The sequence below is a fragment of the Pan troglodytes genome, chromosome 1 (genome assembly GCF_028858775.2).
Source record: "Pan troglodytes isolate AG18354 chromosome 1, NHGRI_mPanTro3-v2.0_pri, whole genome shotgun sequence".
Classification (NCBI taxonomy): domain Eukaryota; kingdom Metazoa; phylum Chordata; class Mammalia; order Primates; family Hominidae; genus Pan; species Pan troglodytes.
Genome location: NC_072398.2, coordinates 125,577,685 through 125,601,176, shown reverse-complemented (window position 1 = coordinate 125,601,176; position 23,492 = coordinate 125,577,685).

The following is a 23,492-nucleotide window of genomic DNA, read 5'->3' as shown; positions in this document are numbered from 1 at the left end:
GGATACAAAATCAATGTGCAAAAATCACAAGCATCCCTATAACCCAACAATAGACAAGCAGAGAGCCAAATCATGAGTGAACTCCCATTCACAATTGCTACAAAGAGAATAAAATACCTAGGAATACAACTTACATGGGATGTGAAGGGCCTCCTCAAGGAGAACTGCAAACTACTGCTCAAAGAAATAAGAGAGGACACAAACAAATGGAAAAACATTCCATGTTCACAGACAGGAAGAATCAATATCGTGAAAACTGCCATACTGCGCAAAGTAATTTATACATTCAATGCTATTCCCATCAAGCTACCATTGACTTTCTTTGTAGAATTAGAAAAAAACTACTTTAAATTTCATATAGAACCAAAAAAGAGCCTGTATATCCTAGACAGTCATAAGCAAAAAGAACAAACCTGGAGGCATCAGACTACCTGATTTCAAACTACCCTACAAGACTATAGTAACCTTTTTTTTTACCTTAAAAAATTTGTAATTTTTCCATAAAAAATGATGAGTTCATGTCTTTTGTAGGACATGTATGAAGCTACAAACCATCATTCTCAGCAAACTATCGCAAGGACAAAAAACCAAACACCGCATGTTCTCACTCATAGGTGGGAATTGAACAATGAGAACACATGGACACAGGAAGGGGAACATCACACACCGGGGACTATTGTGTGGTGGGGGGAGGGGGGACGGATAACATTAGGAGATATACCTAACGCTAAATGACCAGTTAATGGGTGCAGCACACCAGCGTGGCACATGTATACATATGTAACTAACCTGCACATTGTGCACATGTACCCTAAAACTTAAAGTATAATAATAATAAAATTTAAAAAATTGTACTTTTTAAGTGATTTCTTTTATAATATATTTAAAATATATATACTTAAAATAGATTTATATTTTATTTTTAGTTAACCATCTTATTGTTCTAGTTGTCAGATGAGTATATTAGTTGAATACATATGTTACCAATGTGACAAATCATATTTTGTTCTAATCTTTAGCCATGTTTCCAACTTGATTAATTGTTGGATCTACAATTTAATATGTTTAATGTAGCCATGAGCCTTTTTTAAAGAAATTGCTAGTTATCAATTTGTGGAATAAAGCTCACCCTCCAGTTGACTTCTCAGAGTTCATAATTACAATACTCCATGAGGTCTTGCATATATAAAAGTATTGTTATAACCTTGATATTTAAAGGCAGCTCTCTATCTCTCTCTATCTCTCTATATAGATATATACACATATATGTACACATATATGTACATATATATGTGTATATATATATAATTTAACTCACAATTACTTTCTTTAAGCCTGTTGGAAATTGTATTCTACTATACTTTGGCTTTGTATTTTTTTCTTGCAGTGTCTGATTTTTTTTTTCATTTGTAAGTATCTTATTATGAATTCCTGGATCCCAAATAATTTCATTTTAATTCTACTGCTTTTGTAAATTTTTAAAGCATAGTAGTTTTACCACAGCATATCTTGACTTGAATGTTCTTGGTCAATTATGTAATGATACATAATGAAACTTTTCACCATGTAGAATCGGGTCTTGTTTATTTCCTGGAGAATGATCTTGAATTATTGTTTTTAAAATTAATTTTATTATGTGCATTTATCTCTGTGTGTGCTTACACCTGGGCTTCAATTACATTCTTTTACATATACATTGGCTCTTGTTTTGCTTTTTCTCTATATAGATTACTTACTTTCTGAATTTTCTTTCATATTTATTTTTATTTTCATCTTGAAGTTGGTTTTTATGCAGTTCTGCGATCACACATTAAAATTTAAATTTATCCTCCCTTTGGTTAATAAATCTTTATTTCTCAGGTGATTTTATCTTTTCTACCCATATTTTTTCTGAATCTTTTCAATTCTCATTTTATATATTCTTTGGTAATCTGTTTTCATTCTAGATATTGAAATTCTGGTATCAGGTTTGTATTATTGTTGTTTATGCCTTAACATCTATAAATGCTCATTTCTATATTTAATATTTTTAATCATTAATGTTCATTCAGATTGAAGTGTATGTTATAGTTGAGTCAGCTTGATTTTATTTGGAAGAGGAAGACTTATCATTTTGAATATTCCATTTATTTTTTTCTATGTTTTTCCTATGTTAGCATTGTGAAAATACAGCCTGTAGTATGTTTGTTATTTTGTAAATGTTATTCTTTTAAATAAAGAGTAATCATTATATGAAGAGAAAGATGAATATTGTGGAATGCTATTTAGGTTTACTGGTTCAAGACACTCTCTCATTTCGATACAATAGACTATTCTTCAATAGTAATGCTCATTTTTTTTTAAGCAGGGAAAAATTGGCAATCTTCTTATTTTTTAAATAATTTTTGACGTACTCTTATTTTTTCTTTCTTTTTTTTCTTTTTCTTTTTCTTTTATTATTTTTATTTTTATTTTTTTTTTTGTTCTTTTCACCATAAGATCTCTATGGGGGAGTTTTCTTCAGTTTTCATGTTACCTGCTTCTTCCTTACAATCAGTTCCATCCTGATATTGATACCTTAAGCCCTGCAAACTTTTTACTATCTTCCTTTTTAAAATTTTTCAGCTATATATGATCTGATTTACCAACGATCAATATTTTCTCAGTGAGAATGGGATTTTCTCTTTCTGAAAGCAGCATTATCGGTGTTCCCTCACCATTAGAATTTTGGCACCCCTTTTGCATCTCTACACTATCTGCCTGATTCCCTTCATTTCAGGAGCTCCAGAGCCAGCTCTCCTTGATTTTTAAAATGTACTTTCTGATGTAATTTATTTCATATTTTTAGATTCTCTGCTATTATTTTTATACAGCAATCTGAATGTTTTGAGATGTATATTAAGTACTTTATATATTTAATATATTCAGTCTTAATAAGTTGTGTATTTGAATTAAATGTTTTAATATTTATAAAAATAATTATTTTCAAAAATTTACACTTATAGCATTAGTTTATATGTTTTAATATGATTATTATGCATAAAACTAAGAATGGGTATGTATTCATTGATATTTATATGTAACTTTTATTATTGTAAAATGACAATATTTGTTCCATTTAATAATTTTTTCTACTGAATCCTATTTTGTCTCGTGTTAATACTAGCAGTCCTGAGTTTATATTTGTCTTTACCAGTACCTTCAATATATTCAGCACGTAATGCAGTCACCGTGAGTTCAAGCTAACTCAAAGTATCAAATAATTGTTTTAACTGGAAAAAAGTTTTACCTGCATGAAACTTATGCTAAATGGCACACTTTCCCTCTTTGCTTTTAATGTAAATTTTTATTTTTTAAAAAATTTTCTCCTAAATAATATATAACAGATCAGTTGAGATGTTTTAGCACAATGTGGAAGTATTTGCCTCAAATAAAGAAATCTATCCCTGTTTAATGGTTTTTAAATATTTTATGAAATGTTTAAAATCTTGAATGTATTTAGGTTTCTCAGTGTTGTTCCTGGTTCACCACTTTCTCCTGAATTTGTGTTCTTTGTTGTGAAATGTCTTCTGAATGCATCGGTCAGAAGTATAAGGAGCAAACAACACATAACCTTCGGATTTTGTAAGTAAGGGAGGTTTCTGATTCTCTTGCAGACACAAAATGAGGAACTCCCACAAAACAGGAAGATAATTTGGATTGTGATTACACAAATATTGATGAATGTCTCTTATATTGAAAACAAATGAACATGATTTTAACTTTTAATAATTTTAAAACTTTATATGGCATAAGGAAATAAGGTTTGAGTTTGGTCATAATGACAGTATGAAAAATCTTTTTTTCTAGTATAATAAAAATGTTATCCAGAATAATACATCTATAGATAACAGAGAGGAAAATGCAACATTAATGATGATGTATAATTTTAGACCTTGATAGTATGATTAGGGATAATTTGCTCTCTCTTTTGAATCATTCACAATTCAGTTGTTAACAAATACTATTATAGCTATCATAAGTATCAATGTAATATAGGGAATTCAGTTATTAATAAATTGTTGGATGACTGAAGGCATAGACTCTATGCCAGTTCCCCAGAATGATAATCTCAGGACAAAATTTACTGCAGTTAGGAAGCTGGAGAATCGGGAAGCTAGCATTCCAAATATTAGTTCCATTATTATACCTCATTGGCAATGATTTATCGAATAAGTAGCTGTTGCCACTGTTGACTCCATGTGATGGTTAATACTGAGTGTCAGCTTGATTGGATTGAAGGATACAAAGTATTGATCCTGGGTGTGTCTGCCAGGATGTTGCCAAAAGAGATTAACATTTGACTCAGTAGGCTGGGGAAGGTAGATTCACGTTAATCTGGTGGGCACAGCTGCCAGCGAAAGTAAAGCAGACAGGAAAACCTGAAAAAGGTGAGACGGGCCTAGCCTCTGAGCTTACATCTTTCTCTCATGCTGGATGCTTCCCTCGAACATCAGACTCCAAGTTCTTCAGTTCTGGGACTCAGCAGGGCTCTGCTTGCTCCTCATCTTGCATACAGCCTATGGTATGACCTTCTGATCCTGTAAGTTAATACTTAATACACTCATATTATATATGTATATATATGTATATATGTATATATATGTGTGTGTGTGTGTGTATATATATATATATATGATACATATATATATGATATCCTATTAGGATATATATATCCTATTAGTTGTGTCCCTCTAAGAGAACCCTGACTAATACAGATTTTGGTACCAGGAGTGGTTCTAGAGAAACAGAATATTAAGAATGGAGTTCTTTCATTGGTTTTGAAGTTTCTGGAGTAGGCTGCTTAATAGGCTTAGAACAAAAATTGCTTAGGAATCCACTTCTGATAATATGAAGAACACTGAGAGTCTTTGGCATGAATTGTTTAGAGAGTTATGCAAAATAAATGCATTTGACACTCCTGATTTACCACTTGTGAAAGGCAAGGAGTTTAGAAACTCTATACATAATACCTTTGACCACATGTGGAGAACCAAGTAACATAATGAAGCTGGTTGGTTGCTCCTAAGTTCACTGGACAATGTGATGAAAGGAAATGATGAACTGGGGGATTCTGTCTCCCGGTTTCAGAAGCAGACACTGAGGGTCAAATCTGCTAAGATTGCCCTGTGTGAGAGTCTTATCTCCTGTAGAGAAAGAGCTGAAATTGTGGAAAAACAGACACAAGCTCTTATCATGAGAGTGGCTGACCTGAAACAAAAGGTGCATGCACAGCCTTGCCAGGTATCTACTGTTAAAGTGAGGGCATTGACTGGAAAATATTGGGATCCTGCAACTTGGAATGGGGACATGTGGGAAGACCCTGATGAAGCTGGGGATGCTGAGTTTGTAAACCCTGATGAACTTTTTTTGCCAGATGGAACAGCATCCCCATTTCCAGTAGTGGCAACATCCTTCTCATGTCCATGCTGCCATCAGCCTTTCCATCATTGTCTGAGGAGATAAACCCTGTGCTGCCTGAGACAGCAGTGATGGTCTTCCCTGAGGCAGTTGCCAGGCAAGATAATGTTGATTCTCCTCTGAAGCCATTACCAACACCTCTGTTTTCTTCTAGACCTGTATGTAACTAGAGACCCAGCAGGCCCCTGGAAGTGAGGTTGAGAGTGTGACCCAGGAGGAGCTGTGCTACACTCCAAAAGAAGTGTTTGAATTCTCTAATTTATATAAACACCAATCTGGAGAACAGGTATGGGAAAGGATATTAGAGGTATGGGATTATGGTGAAAGGAACATAGAGTTGGATCAGGCTGAGTTTACTGCTTTGGGCCAAGTAGGAAGGGAATCTGCTTTTAATGTTGCCGCTCAGGGAGTTAAAAAAAGGCTCTAATAGTTTATTTGCTTGGTTAGGTGAAATATGGATTAAAAGAGAGCCACTGTGAGTGAGCTAGAAATGCCTTGGTTTCATGTAGAGGAATCATTCATAATTCAGTTGTTAACAAATACTACTATAGCTATTATAATTATCAATTTAATATAGGGAATTCAATTATTAATAAATTGTTGGAGGGTTGAAGGTGTAGACTCTATGCGAGGCCACCAGAATGGTAAACTCAGGACAAAATTTACTGCAATTAGGAAGCTGGAGAATTGAGAAGCTAGCATTACAAATTTAAGTTTTATTATTATACCTCATTGGCAATGATTTGCAGAGTAAGAGGCTGTTGCAGCTGTTGACTCCATGTGATGGTTAATACTGAGTGTCAACTTGATTGGATTGTATATAATTTAGATAAAACAAACTCACCTTCATTCAATAAACTCTTGAATGTAGAGGAAGGGATCCAAAGGCTTAGGGAGATTGGGATAGTGGAGTGGATTAGTCACTTTAGAACTTTTCATCCTAGCTGTGAGGGTCCAGAAGATATACCCTTGACCAATGCCTTGTAAAAAAGATTTGTGAAGGCAGCACCTGCATCTTTGTGGAGCCCTGTAATTGCATTTATCCGTATGTCAGATCTGACAGTCACTCAACTACAAAATTTAAATACAATGGGAATAATTGGACTCCGAGGTGTCAGGGGTCAAGTGGCAGCACTCAATCATAACGGTGAGCAAGATGGGCGTAGCTACTGTAATGGACAGCAGAGGCAAAGCAGCAATCAGAATAGTCTGACTCGTGTAGAGCTCTGGCATCGGTTAATTAATCAGTGTTCCTAGAAGTAAAATTGATAGGAAGCTTACTGCATTCCTACTTAAATTATACAAATGGAAAACTTCTAGGTTGAATAGACAAAAGAGCAACTTGAATTACACAAACAGAGAATCATGGCCCCTCAATCAATTTCCAGACTTGAGCCAGTTTACAGATCCAGAGTCCTTTGAATGAAGGGGAGGCTGGGTCACCCCCTTGAAGGAAGGATCCCACTATATTACAAAAATTTAAGCAGTGAATCTTTATGACATCCTTCCCCAAGGAGACCTCCAGCCATTTACCAGGGTAACTGGGAATTGGAGAAAGGGAAATAATTAGACATTTAGGGGACTACTGGCAAGTGGATCTGAGTTGACGTTGATTCCAGGAGACCCAAAATTTCATTGTGATCCTGCAGTTAAAGTAGGGGCTTATGGAGGTCAGGTAATTAATGGAATTTTAGCTCAGGCCTGACTTACAGTTGGTCTAGTGGGTCCCCAGACTCATCCTGTGGTCATTTTCCCAGTGCAAGAAAGCGTAATTGGCATAGATGTACTTAGCAGCTGACAGAACCATCACACCGGCTCCCTGACTGGTAGGGTGAGGGCTATTATGGTGGTAAAGGCCAAGGGGAAGCCAGCAGAGCCGCCTCTACCTAGAAAACTACTAAATCAAAATCTATATTACATACCTGGAGGGACAGCTGAGATTAGTGTCACCAACAAGGACTTGAAAGATGCAGGAGTGGTGATACCCAACACATCCCCATTCAACTCTTTCATTTGGCCTGCGCAGAAGACAGATGGATCTTGCAGAATAACAGTGAACTATCATAAGCTTAAGCAAGTGGCCACTCCAATTACAGCTGCTTAACCAGATGTCGTCTCATTGCTTGAGCAAATTAACACATCTCCTGGTACCTGGTATGCAGCCATTGACTTGACAAATGCCTTTTTCTCCATTCCGGTCCATAAGGCCCACCAGAAGCAATTTGCCTTCAGCTCACAAGCCCAGCAATATACATTTACTGTCCTACCTCAGGGGTATATCAACTCTCCAGCTTTGTGTCATAATCTTATTCAAAGAGACCTTTATCACTTTTCGCTTCTGCAAGATATCACACCGATCCATTAAATTGAGGACATTATGCTGATTGGATCCAGTGAACAAGAAGTAGTAAACACACTGGACTTATTGGTGAGACATTTGCATGCTACAGGATAGGAGATAAATCTGACTAATATTCAGGGACCTTCTACCTCAGAAAAATTTCTCACGGTTCTGTGGTGTGAGGCCTGTTGAGATATTCCTTCTAAGGTAAAGGATAAGTTGCTGCATTTGGACCCTCTTACAACCAAGAAAGAGGCACAATGCCTGGTGGGGCTATTTGGATTTTGGAGGCAACACATTTCTCATTTGGATGTGTTACTCTGGTCCATTTGTTGACTGACCCAAAAGGCTGCCAGTTTTAAGTGGGTTCCAGAACAGGAGAAGGCTCTGCAACAGGTCGAGGCTGCTGTGCAAACTGCTCTGCCACTTGGGCCATATAACCCAGCAGATCCAATGGTGCTTGAGGTGTCAGTGGCAGATAGGGGTGCTCTTTGGAGCCTTTGGCAGGCTTCCATGGGTGAATCACAGAGGATGTCTCTAGGATTTTGGAGCAAGGCCCTGCCTTCTTCTGCATATAACTACTCTTCCTTTGAGAGACAGCTCTTGGCCTGTTACTGGGTTGGTACAGGTTGGTGGAAACTGAATGTTTGACTATGGGTCATAAAGTCACCATGCAACCTGAACTGCTTATCAGGAACTGGGTGCTTTCTGACCCATCTAGCCATAAAGTGGGTCTTACATAGCAGCATTCCATCACCAAGTGGAAGTGGTATACATGTGACTGGGCTTGAGCAGGTCCTGAAGGCACAAGTAAGTTACATGAGGAAGTGGTTCAAATGCCCATGGTCTCCATTCCTGCCCCTGCCTTCTCTCCCCCAGCCCGCACTGATGGCCTCATTGGGAATTCCCTATGAACAGTTGACAGAGGAAGAGAGGACAAGAGCCTGCTTGACAGATGGTTCTGTAAAATATGCAAGCACCACCCGAAATGGGACAGCTGAAGCACTATATCCCCTTTCTAGGATATCCCTAAGGTATAACAGCGAAGGGAAATCTTTTCAGTGGGCAGAACTTCGAGCAGTGCACCTGATTGTGTACTTTGCATGGAAGGATAAATGGCCAGATTTGCGATTGTATACTGATATGTGGGCTGTAACCAATGGTTTGGCTTAAAGGTCAGGAATTTGGAAGAAGCATGATTGGAAAATTGGGGACAAAGAAATTTAGGGAAGAAGTATGTGGTTGGACCTCTCTGTGTGGTCAAAAACTGAAGATATTTATATCCCTTGTGAGTGCTCATCAATGGGTAACTTTAGCAGAGGAGGATTTTAATAATCAAGTGGATAAGATGACTCATTCTGTGGGCACCACTCAGCCTCTTTCCCCAGCCACCCCGTCATCCCCAGTGGGCCTATGAGCAAAGTGGTCATGGCGGCAGGAATGGAGGTTATGCATAGTCTCAGCAACATGGACTTCCACTTAGCAAGGCTGACTTGGCTATGGCAGCTGCTGAGTGCCCAGTTTCCCATCAGCTGAGACCAACACTGAGCCCTCAATATGGCACCATTCATCAGGGTGATCAGCCAGCTACCTGGTGGCAGGTTGATTATATTGGGACTCTTCCATTGTGGAAAGTCCAGAGATCTGTCCTCACTGGAATAGACACTTACTTCAGATATGAGTTTGCCTATCCTGTACATAATGCTTCTGCGAAGCCTACCATCTGTGGACTCACAGAATGCCTTACCTACCATCATGGTATTCCACATGGCATTGCCTCTGACCAAGGCACTCACTTTACAGCTAAAGAATTGTGGCAATGGACTCATGCTCATGGAATTCACTGGTCCTACCATGTTCCCCATCATCCTGAAGCAGCTGGATTGACAGAATGGTGAAATGGGCTTTCGAAGTCACAATCATACCACCAACTAAGTGACAATACTTTGCAGGGCTGGGGCAAAGTTCTCCAGAGGTAGTGTATGCATTCAATCATCATCCAATATATGATACTGTTTCTCCTATAACCAGGATTCACAGGTCCAGGAATGAAGGAGTGGAAGTGAAACTAGCATCACTTACTATGACCCCAAATAACCCACTAGCAAAATTTTTGCTTCTTGTTCCCACAACATTACATTCTGCTGGCCTAAAGGTCTTAGTTCCAGAGTGAGGAATGCTGCCACCAGGAGACACAACAATTATGCCATTAAAATGGAAGTTAAGATTGCCACCTGGACACTTTGTGCTCCCCTTACCTTTAAGCCAACAGGGTAAGAAGGGAGTTACAGTGTTGGTTGCAGTGACTGACCTGGACTATCAAGATGAAATCAGTCTACTGCTCCACAATGGAGGTAAGGAAGAGTATGTATGGAATACAGGAGATCCATTAGGGCATCTCTTAGTATGAAGGCCAATGGGAAAATACAACAGCCCAATCCACTGCAAATGACCCAGACCCTTCATGAATAAAGGTTTGGGTTACTCCACCAGGAAAAAATACCAAGACCTGCTGAGGTGCTTGCTGCAGGCAAAGGGAATACAGAATGGGTAGTAGAAGAAGGTAGTCATCAATAACAGCTATGACCACGTGACTAACTTCAGAAACGAGGACTGTAATTGTCATGAGTATTTCCTTCTTCTTTTGTTAAAACCATGTTTGTGCATGTATACACTTGTAGTAAAAAAATCTTCATTTTATTTCCTTTTTCCTTTATCATGTGATATAAGATTTATTGACTTCATATTAGCATTTAAGTATTATTAACTTTATGTAATAGTACTTGGGTTGGGGATTTGTTTGTTTCCAGTTGTACGAAGGAAAATTGTATCACATTATGTGTAATTATGACCTTACTGTTGTCTTTATTTGAGGATCATGTATGATCTTACTAGATGTGTATATCTTCAAGTTGACAAGGGGTGGACTTGTGATGGTTAATACTGAGCGACAACTTGACTGGATGAAGGATACAGAGTATTGATCCTGGGTGTGTCTGCGAAGGATGTTGCCAAAGGAGATTAACATCTGAGTCAGTGGGCTGCGGAAAGCAGATCTACCCTTAATCTGGTGGGCACAATCTAATCAGCAGCCACCAAATACAAAGCAGGCAGAAAAACCTGAAAAAGGCAAGACAGGCCTAGCCTATGAGCCTACATCTTTCTCTCATGCTGGATGCTTCCTGTCCTGGAACATCAGATTCCAACTTCTTCAGTTTTTGGACTTGAACTGGCTCTCCTTGCTCCTCAGCTTGCAGACAGCCTATTGTGGGACCTTGTGATCATGTAATTTAATACTTAATAAACTCCCCTCTCTCTCTCTATATATATATATATAAAAAATAGGATATATATATATATAAAATAGGATATATATATAAAATAGGATATATATATAAAATAGGATATATATGGATATATATTAGTTGTTATATTATATTATATATATATTATTATATATAATATAATATATTATATATATTATTATATATAATATAATATATTATATATTATTTATATATTATATTATATTATATATAATATATTATATTATATATTATATTATATATTATATATAATTATATATTATATATTAATTATATATTATATATATTATATACATTATATATTATATATAATATATATAATATATAATATATATTATACATGTATTATTAATTATGTATTCTATAATAATATATTATATAATATATAATAATATATATAATTAATTATACATATATACATATATAATTATACATATAATATATTATATATTATATAAAAATATATCCAGTATATTATATATTATATTTTATATATATTATATATTATATAATATATAATATATAATATATAATATATAACATATAAAATATATAATATATATAATATATAATATATAACATATAAAATATATAACATATATAATATATAATATATAACATATAAAATATATAATATATATTATATATGTATTATACATATTATATATATAATATGTATATATATAATATATACATATTATATACAATATATATATTATTATATATATTAGTTGTGTCCCTCTAATAGAACCCTGACTATTACACTACAATAATATGCTGCCTGCCTTAGCTGCAACATGGGAATCAGAGTTATGGCGAATCTGCTATATTCACACTGGTAAAATAGATACATTAACTGATACCAACTTTCTTTCCTTTTCCCCTTAGATAATTGTGCCTTAGCAAGGATTTTCTTTATCAGTTTGCTAGATATTACACATGTATAATGTAATCAATAAATGGTTGATAATCATTTGTGATAACTATTATACTAACTTTAAATACGGTAATAAATTCTAACTCTTTTAGAAGTCTGATGATAAACAGATCCTCACAATAAGTTATTGCCATCCTTGACAAAGGAATAGCTAAGATTTCTATTCACTTTGTCTATATATGTAGATTGTTAAATACATGATTGTTTTATGTCAAATTTTGCTGAGAAATACTTCCAATTGATTAATTAATATTTAGAATATAATTTACTTTGCATTAGGATTGATGTGTGTGGTTATCTTTATTTTTGAGAACTGTAAGAAATAAGTTTGTAAATAACAAATATTTCTCAGAAAAAAATGCATATCCACTTTCTAATATTTTGCACTCCAACCATATCCATAAACTCTTAGGAGCATTGGTTCTTCATTATGGTCAAAAATTCTATCCTGGAGTGTAGAATGTTATACTGTTTGTGGAGTAATTCTGGCAGTAAGATTCCTATTAAATGAATAGTTGATTAAGGAGAGTGCCACAGCTTGGCAGTGCTTTTTTGTATTATTTCTATCGGCTATGATCTAGTAAGGGCCTATTGGCTCAGGATAAATATGACGGCAAAACTCTCGGGGTTACAGAAATAGAAAAATATTCAAAGCAAGCTTTCAGCTGGTGTTACTTCTCATCAAGAATCCACCGATAAAACAAGAGGCTGAGAAAAGTACAAATCCTGTTATCTCTGTGAACTTACATTGAGGTTATAACACTGACAGTGGAGGAAAGAAGGTCAAGTGGGACAGAAATATAAAATTTGTCTTACCCTTTGGGGAAGAAAGAGCTAACGCACTGGTGTTACATGGCCTAGAATTGTTCTGAAGCCTGAAAAGGAAACCTTTCTGTGCAAAGACATAGTCAAATTATATTTTATTTTCCTACTGCAACAACTTCCTGTGGGTTGTTATGTGGGTTACATTCCTTGAAGGAGAGCACACAGCTGAAAGATTGCAACTACTGACTCTGCACAAATTTGGCATCATCAGTCATTGTTCATTTTTCTTAACATTTAAACTGCTGGCAAGGTCCATGAACCAGTCACCACAGGAAAGCTCCTAGGTGGCAATTTTAGATTGATTCAAGTCACTCTAGAGGAAAATCTGAAGGAAATTTCCCTCACTGGGAGACATTGAAACTTATACTACCTTAGCATGATAACACAACATGAAAAACAGTCACCAGACAAGATTTTAGAAACTCTTTGTAAGTGTAAAGAACATAAAAAGAAGGAGCATTTGTAAAAGTCAAATTCTACAGGTCAAACATCTATTGTTTATTTCCATTAACCTGAATTTAATGTTCAAAAGACAAATCTTACAAATTATAACAATAAGAATGAATACTTTTTTTTATAACCACATTTTCTGGCCAAATATTCTACAGTTTCTTTCTTTCTCTCTCTCTCCCCCTCTCAATCTCTCCCCCTCTCAGTCTCTCTCCCTCTCTTTCTCTCTCTCTCTCTCACACACACATACAAAAAATTGTGTTATTATTCCTGAAATTATTGGATGTGTTAGACCATTTTGATGGCCACTATAATAAAATTGACTCTAAAGATGTATGCAGGAAGCAGAAATAGTGATAAGAGAATTTCTTTCTCTTTCTTTCTGCCTGAATCGTTTACCAGGAGGAAGGATCAATGTTGTGGATTACAGGGGCCTATGGATTAGCACTGCATATGGAGACACTTTAGAACATATTAAAAATAACAAGGAAATTTCCCCTAGGAAGTCTTTTGTTTAAAAATTTTAAAAATATATCATTAATGATTTAACTATGCTTCTGTTTATTGAACTAATAAGAAGAATATGAATTCTAGAGTCAGAAATCTACCCAATTCATGCTCACTAAATGTTCACTTTAAATCTTTGAGTCTAAATTTCCTACCCATATAAAATTTCTTTAAAGATTCTATGAGTTAACACCTATGCATTACTTCACTTAGTGCTCAATAAATGTGGTTTTCTTTATTTGAAGGAGCAAATCTAATCATTGTCGTTAGTTCATATCATATAATTTACACAAAAGAATGTCATGAATGCTGAATAAAGGCAATAGTATTATACTTTTCTACTGTATTAAATAAAGAATATCTGTCTCTTAAGAATTCATCTTATGACTGACATTTTGAAAATAAACACATAACAAACCCTACTCCTTGAATAAAAACTATACTTAATCTTTGTTTCCAGTTATTGGCACAGAGCTTCATAAATCCTGACTTTCCTGAATGATAGGACTGACTTGAGTATCTTAATGAGGTGATGCCTTGTGGGGCCCTAAGATCACTTCAGAATGGAAAAAAACAACCACTTAATAAGGAGGCTTAAACTTTCAGCACCACCCCTGCCTCGGACCTCTACGGAGAAGAGGATATATGGAGATCAAGTTCACGGCATGGCCAATGATTTATCAATCATGTCTACCCAGTGAAACTTTTGTAAAAACTCTCAACAATGAGGCTTTGAAAGTTTCCTAGCTAGGAACACCAGCTGTCCCTAACTCCAGGCAGACAAGAGGTACTGTGCCCCGTCTGCTCAGAATTTAACCTATTTGTCTCTTCCATTTGGTTATTGTGAAATATATCTTTGATAATAAGACCATAACTGGAAGTGTAGTGCTTTCAGTGAGTCCTGGGAATTATTCTGATGAATATCAAACCTGAAAGATGGTCATGGGAAACCCTGAATTTGCAGCTAAGCCAGGCAGGGGTGTGAGTATCCTGAAGACCCCTCTCTTAGCTGGTATCTCAAGTAAGGGCAATCTTGCTGGGAACTGTGAGATCACCAACTTGTGGGTTCCGACATTTTTTCTGAGTACTTAATGTCAGAACTTAAGGACGTTTTCTTTATTTTGTGAGATCCGACACTAACTTTGGGTAATTTGTGTCAGAATTGAATTGAACTGCAGGGCATTGAGTTAATGTCAGAAAATTGGTTTTGAAACTTAATACTCATATAGCTCTTCTGTATTTTGAGGGTCATACACTAACTTCTTCCAAGCTTACATTATTCATTGATGGCCTCACCATCTCTACTTGCTAACCACCTTTGTCATAACATCAGTGCTCTGCTATCACCTTTCGATGACTTTTATATATAAGTAGACATTCTTAAGTTTTTAATGTGCTCATTTATATATCTACCACAGCTACCTTGGCTATCTCAGCTATCCACTTTTTGATAACCCTAATAATATTGTCATTAAAAACTGCACTACAATCCAAACCAGATATTTTCGTGTTCAACGATCTCACCAAAACCACACAAGTGTTTACTTGTACTTGGCTATGTCCCTAACATGTAAGTATTGTTCAATCCATGAAAAGCTTTGAACCATTGATAGTCTCACCTTCTCTGAATCAATTTGCTTTCATACTCTTCCTAGTTAATTTCGTTAGAACACTGAACCAACATTAAAATCATTTTCTTGTAATTATACTTACCCAATTCAGCTCCAGTTTTATTCTAACATGTTCTCATAACAAATCCCCACATTGGATGAATAAATATATAGCTATATTTTTCCACTCTGAAGCTGAATATTGATGGAGAAAAGTCATACAACTGGGTATGCCAGTTGTATAGTTGTAAATTCATGATTACAAATAATAAATTTATGGTTGCCATTCTTTTTTGAGTGCTAATACTATTCAGTAATATGATTATATATAACTACTTAAGCCCCACTCTTCACTCTCTCTCAACTGACTATTCCCTGTCTTTTACATTATCCTCTAATAGTCCTTGCCAAGCACAACCAAGAAAAAAATAGCTGATGGATTTTCCTCATGATTTGCTGAGTTAATAGAAACTTTGCTATCCACAAACCTACAAATCTACTTTATATTTCTCTCCACTTCCTCTTCTTTCCATCACAAAAAAAGAAAGTTTTCTCCTTCCAGAAAAGGCTAAACTCTCCACTTGTATTATGAACCACGTCCTCTTCATCTTCTTTTGGACATTTCTCCTTTGTTTATACCCACACCCTCCTGGGGGTACAGTCACTAAATCTTTTTTTAAAATCATCATTGTTATTAACCAACAGTTGATCTTGTAACACCTTTTTTAAAAGTGAATTTTAAAAAGTCCTTAAAACAGCAAGAACAACAAAAGCAACATTTATCTGAATGTTATAGAGCTGTTTGATACGATCTCAAAATACTCATTACCTCAATGATTCACTTTTCCTTTAATTGACAAACTTATCAAACACATTGGCTTTATATCTCACTTCCAGTTAACTTTCCAAGCTATAGCGTTCCCACCACCACTGCTCTCAATCCACTCTTTCAGACCTCTAGCTCTGTTAAGAAAAGGTATACTTTTAGTTTTAATCTTATTAAAATTTTATAGTATTCAGATCAGTTAAAAAGATTGTTTTGAAACATTTTTTATCTTGGCTTTCATGGCATGGCCTTCACCTAATTTTCTTTTGATCTCACTAACAATTTTTTTCAATTTGTTTTTCAGTATCCTTTTGTTCTACTCTAATATAGTTTTCTTTTCCAAACTTCATCCTAGGCCATTTTCGCTTTTTAGCAAATATCTCCTTTATGGGTGGGCTCAGTCTTTCTAATATATATGTATGTGTGTGTGTGTGTGTGTGTGTATATATATGTGTATATGTGTGTATATGTATGTATGTATGTGTATATATATATATATATATATGCTAATGGCACTCAAGTGTATATCACATAGAGCTTACTTTTGAGAAAGGTCTACCTTGCATCTCACCCGAGTACTTTGAAGCATCTACACTTCATATGTACCACACGGAAATTATCACTTTCCTACATTATTGAAGCTCTACCTGATCCAGTTTTTTCCCATATCAGTGACATATTTTACCTACTTAAGGTCCAAGCTGTAAAACTGAAAATCATTTTGGTAGTTTCCTCTCTCAACTTTTACACCAAATCCACTGATACTTTCTGTCTTTTCTAGTTCCTAAATCTATAGGAAGTCTGACCATTTCTCAGGATCTCTGCAAAGTGGCTGCATTGTCTTTTCTATTGAAATGCTAATCATATTGGGGTTCTTTAATTTTCATGCACTTGTTAAGCACTATGACAACTATGAGGATGCTATAGGGAGAATTAAATCAAATTTATTCACTCAAAAGTTTGACAGCTTGAGGTAAAATCAGTTGAATTTATTTCTCTTATAGGAAGAAATATGTGTGGAAAAATGCAAAATATTATTCAAAAATGTATACCACTAATTTATAGCTGGATCAGAGAGAGAATATCTAGAGAATAGGCTGATTTAAGTATTTTTAGAGAATATGATGTTAAAAATTCCAAACAATGTATGTGAACTATATCTTATAAATCTAGTGCAAAAAAATCAGCTTGGGCGTCTCTTTAAGACTATATAGTGTATTTAGAAGATAAGAAGACTAGGATTTGTTTACAATCCCATTCAAATTTGTTAGAATCATCTATACAGCATTTTTATTATGCTAAGTGCCCACAGTGGTTTTCTTGTATATTGTTAGGAATCATAGCTTATTAAGGTATTTTTGCCTTCTTAAAAACAAAACAGAAAAACAAAAAGATCAGCATGTTGGCACACCTGTTGTCCCAGTTGCTTGCAGTGAGGCTAAGGTAGAAGGACATCTTGAGCCCAGGTGTGGAAGTATAGCCTATGCAACATAGTGAAGTCATGTCTCTGAAAAAAAAAAGACAAAAGCAAAACTTCTCTATTATTAGATTTTAATTGATGTAAGCATATATTTTGACTATTCCTATATCTGACTAAGGGTGCTAAATATAAAGATGTTCAAATTACAGAGGGTCTAAAATAGCCCCCCAAAAATGAATTCACATTTCTCTGGACTTACCTAGTATTCAGTTGCATCAAGGATCAGAGGATTCTTCCCTCAGCCACTTTCTCACTCTATTCCCTATGGCTGAGATCTTTCCAATTTACTACCATCTGCTCTCATTGATAACTTCTTGATAACAACCTAATAACTCTTGCTGATAACTTCAAAATGGATAGCCGGAGTTACTTTTTCTTTTTTTATTTTGAGACTTTCACTTCTGTTTATTTTGCCTTTGCCATGAAAACCTCAGTAAAGGGTCTGGCCTAGGCGTTCTCATTCCTGCTTCTGCCCTGGCCAAAACCTGGTGCTTTATTAAGTGGCCTTGCATGATGTGACATGCCCCATCCTCTCAGGAAATGCAAATAAGAAAAATCTCTTTTCTATGGCTTTAGTTTCTCCGTATTGTCAATTATAAATAAAAATGCCATGGGCACAATTGAGGCACACTCTACTAAATTATCCAATATAAACACTTGAGCATTCTCTATTTTTTCTTGATTTCTTAGCTTCCACTTTCTGCATACCCACTACAACTGCCTTAGGTCAGGCCAGAATCTTCTCTTGAATGAATTATAAGAACCAAATTGTTAACTTTTATACCTTTACCCCTTTCTAATTCTTTCTTCAAACTGAAGGCAGAATGATGGCTTTAAAATTGGAAAGGCCTCATCCATGTCCCTACAAAGGACATGAACTCATTTTTTATGGCTGCATAGTATTCCATGGTGTATATGTGCCACATTTTCTTAATCCAGTCTATCATTGTTGGACATTTGGGTTGGTTCCAAGTCTTTGCTATTGTGAATAATGCCGCAATAAACATACGTGTGCATGTGTCTTTATAGCAGCATGATTTATAGTCCTTTGGGTATATACCCAGTAATGGGATGGCTGGGTCGAATGGTATTTCTAGTTCTAGATCCCTGAGGAATCACCACACTGACTTCCACAATGGTTGAACTAGTTTACAGTCCCACCAACAGTGTAAAAGCATTCCTATTTCTCCACATCCTCTCTAGCACCTGTTGTTTCCTGACTTTTTAATGATTGCCATTCTAACTGGTGTGAGATGGTATCTCATTGTGGTTTTGATTTGCATTTCTCTGATGGCCAGTGATGATGAGCATTTTTTCATGTGTCTTTTGGCTGCATAAATGTCTTCTTTTGAGAAGTGTCTGTTCATGCCCTTCGCTCACTTGTTGATGGGATTGTTTGTGTTTTTCTTGTAAATTTGTTTGAGTTCGTTGTAGATTCTGGATATTAGCCCCTTGTCAGATGAGTAGACTGCAAAAATCTTCTCCCATTCTGTAGGTTGCCTGTTCACTCTGATGGTAGTTTCTTTTGCTGTGCAGAAGCTCTTTAGTTTAATTAGATTCCATTTGTCAATTTTGGCTTTTGTTGCCATTGCTTTTGGTATTTTAGACATGAAGTCCTTGCCCATGCCTATGTCCTGAATGGTATTGCCTAGCTTTTCTTCTAGGGTTTTTATGGTTTTAGGTCTAACATTTAAGTCTTTAATCCATCTTGAATTAATTTTTCTGTGTCTAGTTAATTTAACTTAGCAAAATGTCCCTCAGGTTTATCCATATTGTCACAAATGGCAAGATCTCTTTTTTAAAGCTGAATATTCAGTTGTGTATCTGTACACTGAGATATATATGTATATGTACACTGTGATTTCTTTATGCAGCCAACTGTTGACAGACATTTAGGTTTCTTCCCATACCTTGACCATGGTGAATAATGCTGCAATGAGTATGAGAGTGCAGATTTCTCTATGATTTCATTTCCCTCGTATATCTACCACCAAATTAATTTATTTTGATACTTCCTTTTAGTGGCCAGTCTTTGTTTTTCTTTGTCCATGACAAGGCTAAAGACTGCTTACTTGAATCATGACTATATTATTTATACAACAACTGGTTTCTAATGCCAGTATATTGAATACTATTATGTGTATGGGATGCATAGTAGGGGTTAGTGGAGAAGATTCATAGCCAAAATCTATCATATTGGAGCAATAGCAAAAAAAGAACCATTCTCCACAAACTATCGCAAGAACAAAAAACCAAACACGGCATGTTCTCACTCATAGGTGGGAATTGAACAATGAGAACACATGGACACAGGAAGGGGAACATCACACACAGGGACCTGTTGTGGGGTGGGGGAAGTGGGGAGAGGGGAGTGATAGCATTAGGAGATATACCTAATGTTAAATGACAAGTTACTGGGTGCAGCACACCAACATGGCACATGTATACATATGTAACAAACCTGCACGTTGTGCACATGTACCCTAAAACTTAAAGTATAATAATAAAAAAAAGAAAATACTAAAAAAAATAATAATAATAAAAAAATAAAATTGGAAAGGCCACAGTATGTTAAGATACTCACATTTTCTCTCATATCCTAAAAGAAAAAGTCCAAATACCTAAACATAGCCAAGAAGAACATCTATCATCTGGGTATTCTTTTTCTCCAGCCTTACCACGGGCCAGGCCTCTACGTTGACTCTCATGAGCATGCTAGAAGTCATGAACTGTTCTAGAATCATTGAGCTTTCACTTTCATGCCTTTTTTACATGCTTAAACTGCCTAGAACAATTTACCTCCACTCACCTAGTCAATTTGTGGGTATCTCTGAGACCTCATAATGTTTTGTGAAGGTTTTCTTACTCCTTATAATGTTGTTAGGTCTTATAATTCCTTAAAAGTTTTGCTATCTTAAAACTTACCTTTTTCTAATTGAAATTGCCTGCTAACTTCTCTGAATTTCCTACTAGGCAGTAAATGACTTGTGGTCAGATATTGTGTCTTAGGAGCATTATACACTAGTTGGTACATAAAACATTTATTGACACATACTTGATGTTCCAAAATATTCCAGAGAATTACAAATTTTAATGTTTACTCCTTGAAATTGATTAAAAGATGTCTTCAAAAAGTTAATAAAAATGCATATGCTAAATATTTCATAGATTTCAAAAATGTGTTGGACCAAAATAAATCCATACTAACTTGTTATAACATGTCTAGACAAGGTTTAGTTGGAGGCACTAGGAAGAATAAGTTCTGCTAAAATTAAACTAAGAATAAACATCAAATTTATGGTGAAGCTTGAGTGGATGAAAGGTGAAATCATCAATACTTTATAAAAAGTGTATTGGGACAATCACCCTAAGAAATAAGCAGATTATAAAAGGGTAACTCATTTTAAGAAAGTGTAAACTAATTTTGAAAATGAAGCCTGTAGTGACAGATCATTTGTATAAATTTGTGAGGAAAAAAATTCATCTCCTTTGTGCCCTAATGGAAGAGGACTGATGATTAACAGTACAAACCATAGCCAACAAGGTAGACCTATCAGTTGATTCAGCTTACACAATTCTGGCTGAAAAATTAAAGTTAAGCAAACATTCCACTAGGTAGGTGCCAAAATGGTTGTACCTGCAGACAAGAGCAGATCTGCAGACAAAAGCAGAGTTTCAATGAAAAATTTTAAACAATGGGCTCAAGATCTTAAAGCATTTATTAAAAAAAAATAGTAGCAAGAGATAAAACATGCTTTACTAGCACAATCCAGAAGACAAAGCACAAGCAAAGCAATGGCTACCAGGAGGCAGAAGTAGTCCAGTAAAGCAAAAGCAGACTGGTGACGATCAATGGTCACAGCAAAAGTTTTCTGAGGAGCTAAAGGCATTTTTCTTGTTGACTTTTTGGTGAGCAAAGAACAACATCTGATTACTATGAGAGTGTTTTGAGAAAGTTAGCCAAAGCTTCACCAGAAAAATGCCCAGGAAAGCTTCACCAGAGAGTCCCTCCCCACCATGACAGTGCACCTGCATATCCCTTTCATCACACAAGGCCAATTTTGTGAGACTTAAAATGGAAAATTATTATTCATTCACCTTACAGTCCTGATTTTGCCCCTTCTGACTTTTTGTTCCCTAATCTTAAAAAAATCTGTAAAGGACACCCATTATTTTCAGACAATAAAAATAAAAACTATTTTGGCACAGTTAAATTTCCAGAATTCTCAGTTCTTTAAAGGTGTGCTAAATGGCTGGTATCATACATACTTATAAAGGTGTCTTGACTTTTATGGAGCTTATGTTGAAAATAAACTTTATATATTTTATTTTTCTATTTTAATTTCATTTTCTATGAACTCTTAGATGTCTCCCTTATTATATCTAAATGATACTTCCACAAAAAGTATTTTGTTCTTTGTTAATAAAAATGCTGTCATCTATTGTAGGACATAAGTGTCCATTTTTGTATGTTTTATTATATGTGAGTGGAATGGGGGTGGTTCAGGAAAGTAATGATAATAATTTTTTTCTTTTAGTATTTGCTGTTAGCCAGTCTGATTCCAGTACAAATTGCATTACCTAAAAATTTCTTATTTTTTCTTCATGAGGACCATATTACCATTCAACATTGTTAAGAATCTTATATCTATATAATCATATATGATTATACATGATATTATATATCATATAATCATATATGATTATACATGATATTATATATCATATAATCATATGTGATTATACATGATATTATATATCATATAATCATATGTGATTATACATGATATTATATATCGTATAATCATATGTGATTATACATGATATTATATATCATATAATCATATGTGATTATACATGATATTATATATCATATAATCATATGATTATACATGATATTATATATCATATAATCATATGATTATACATGATATTATATATCATATAATCATATGTGATTATACATGATATTATATATCATATAATCATATGTGATTATACATGATATTATATATCATATAATCATATGTGATTATACATGATATTATATATCATATAATCAGATGTGATTATACATGATATTATATATCATATAATCATATGTGATTATACATGATATTATATATCATATAATCATATGTGATTATACATGACATTATATATCATATAATCATATGTGATTATACATGATATATCATATAATCATATGTGATTATACGATATATCGTATAATCATATGTGATTATACATGATATTATATATCATATAATCATATGTGATTATACATGATATTATATATCATGTAATCATATGTGATTATACATGATATTATATGTCATGTAATCATATGTGATTATGCATGATATTATATATCATGTAATCATATGTGATTATGCATGATATTATATATCATGTAATCATATATGATTATGCATGATATTATATATCATGTAATCATATATGATTATGCATGATATTATATATCATGTAATCATATATGATTATGCATGATATTATATATCATATAATCATATATGATTATACATGATATTATGTATCATATAATCATATGATTCTTAACAATACATATATAATATGCATCTATATATAACATGATTTAATTAGTAACTCAGTTTTGATTAAACACAACAAATGTTACATTTGTTTACATATTAATAGTTACCATTTAACTGATTGGTAATGCTTCTTTATCCTTGATTTTTACCTATTCTTCTTGTTTTCAAATTTTTG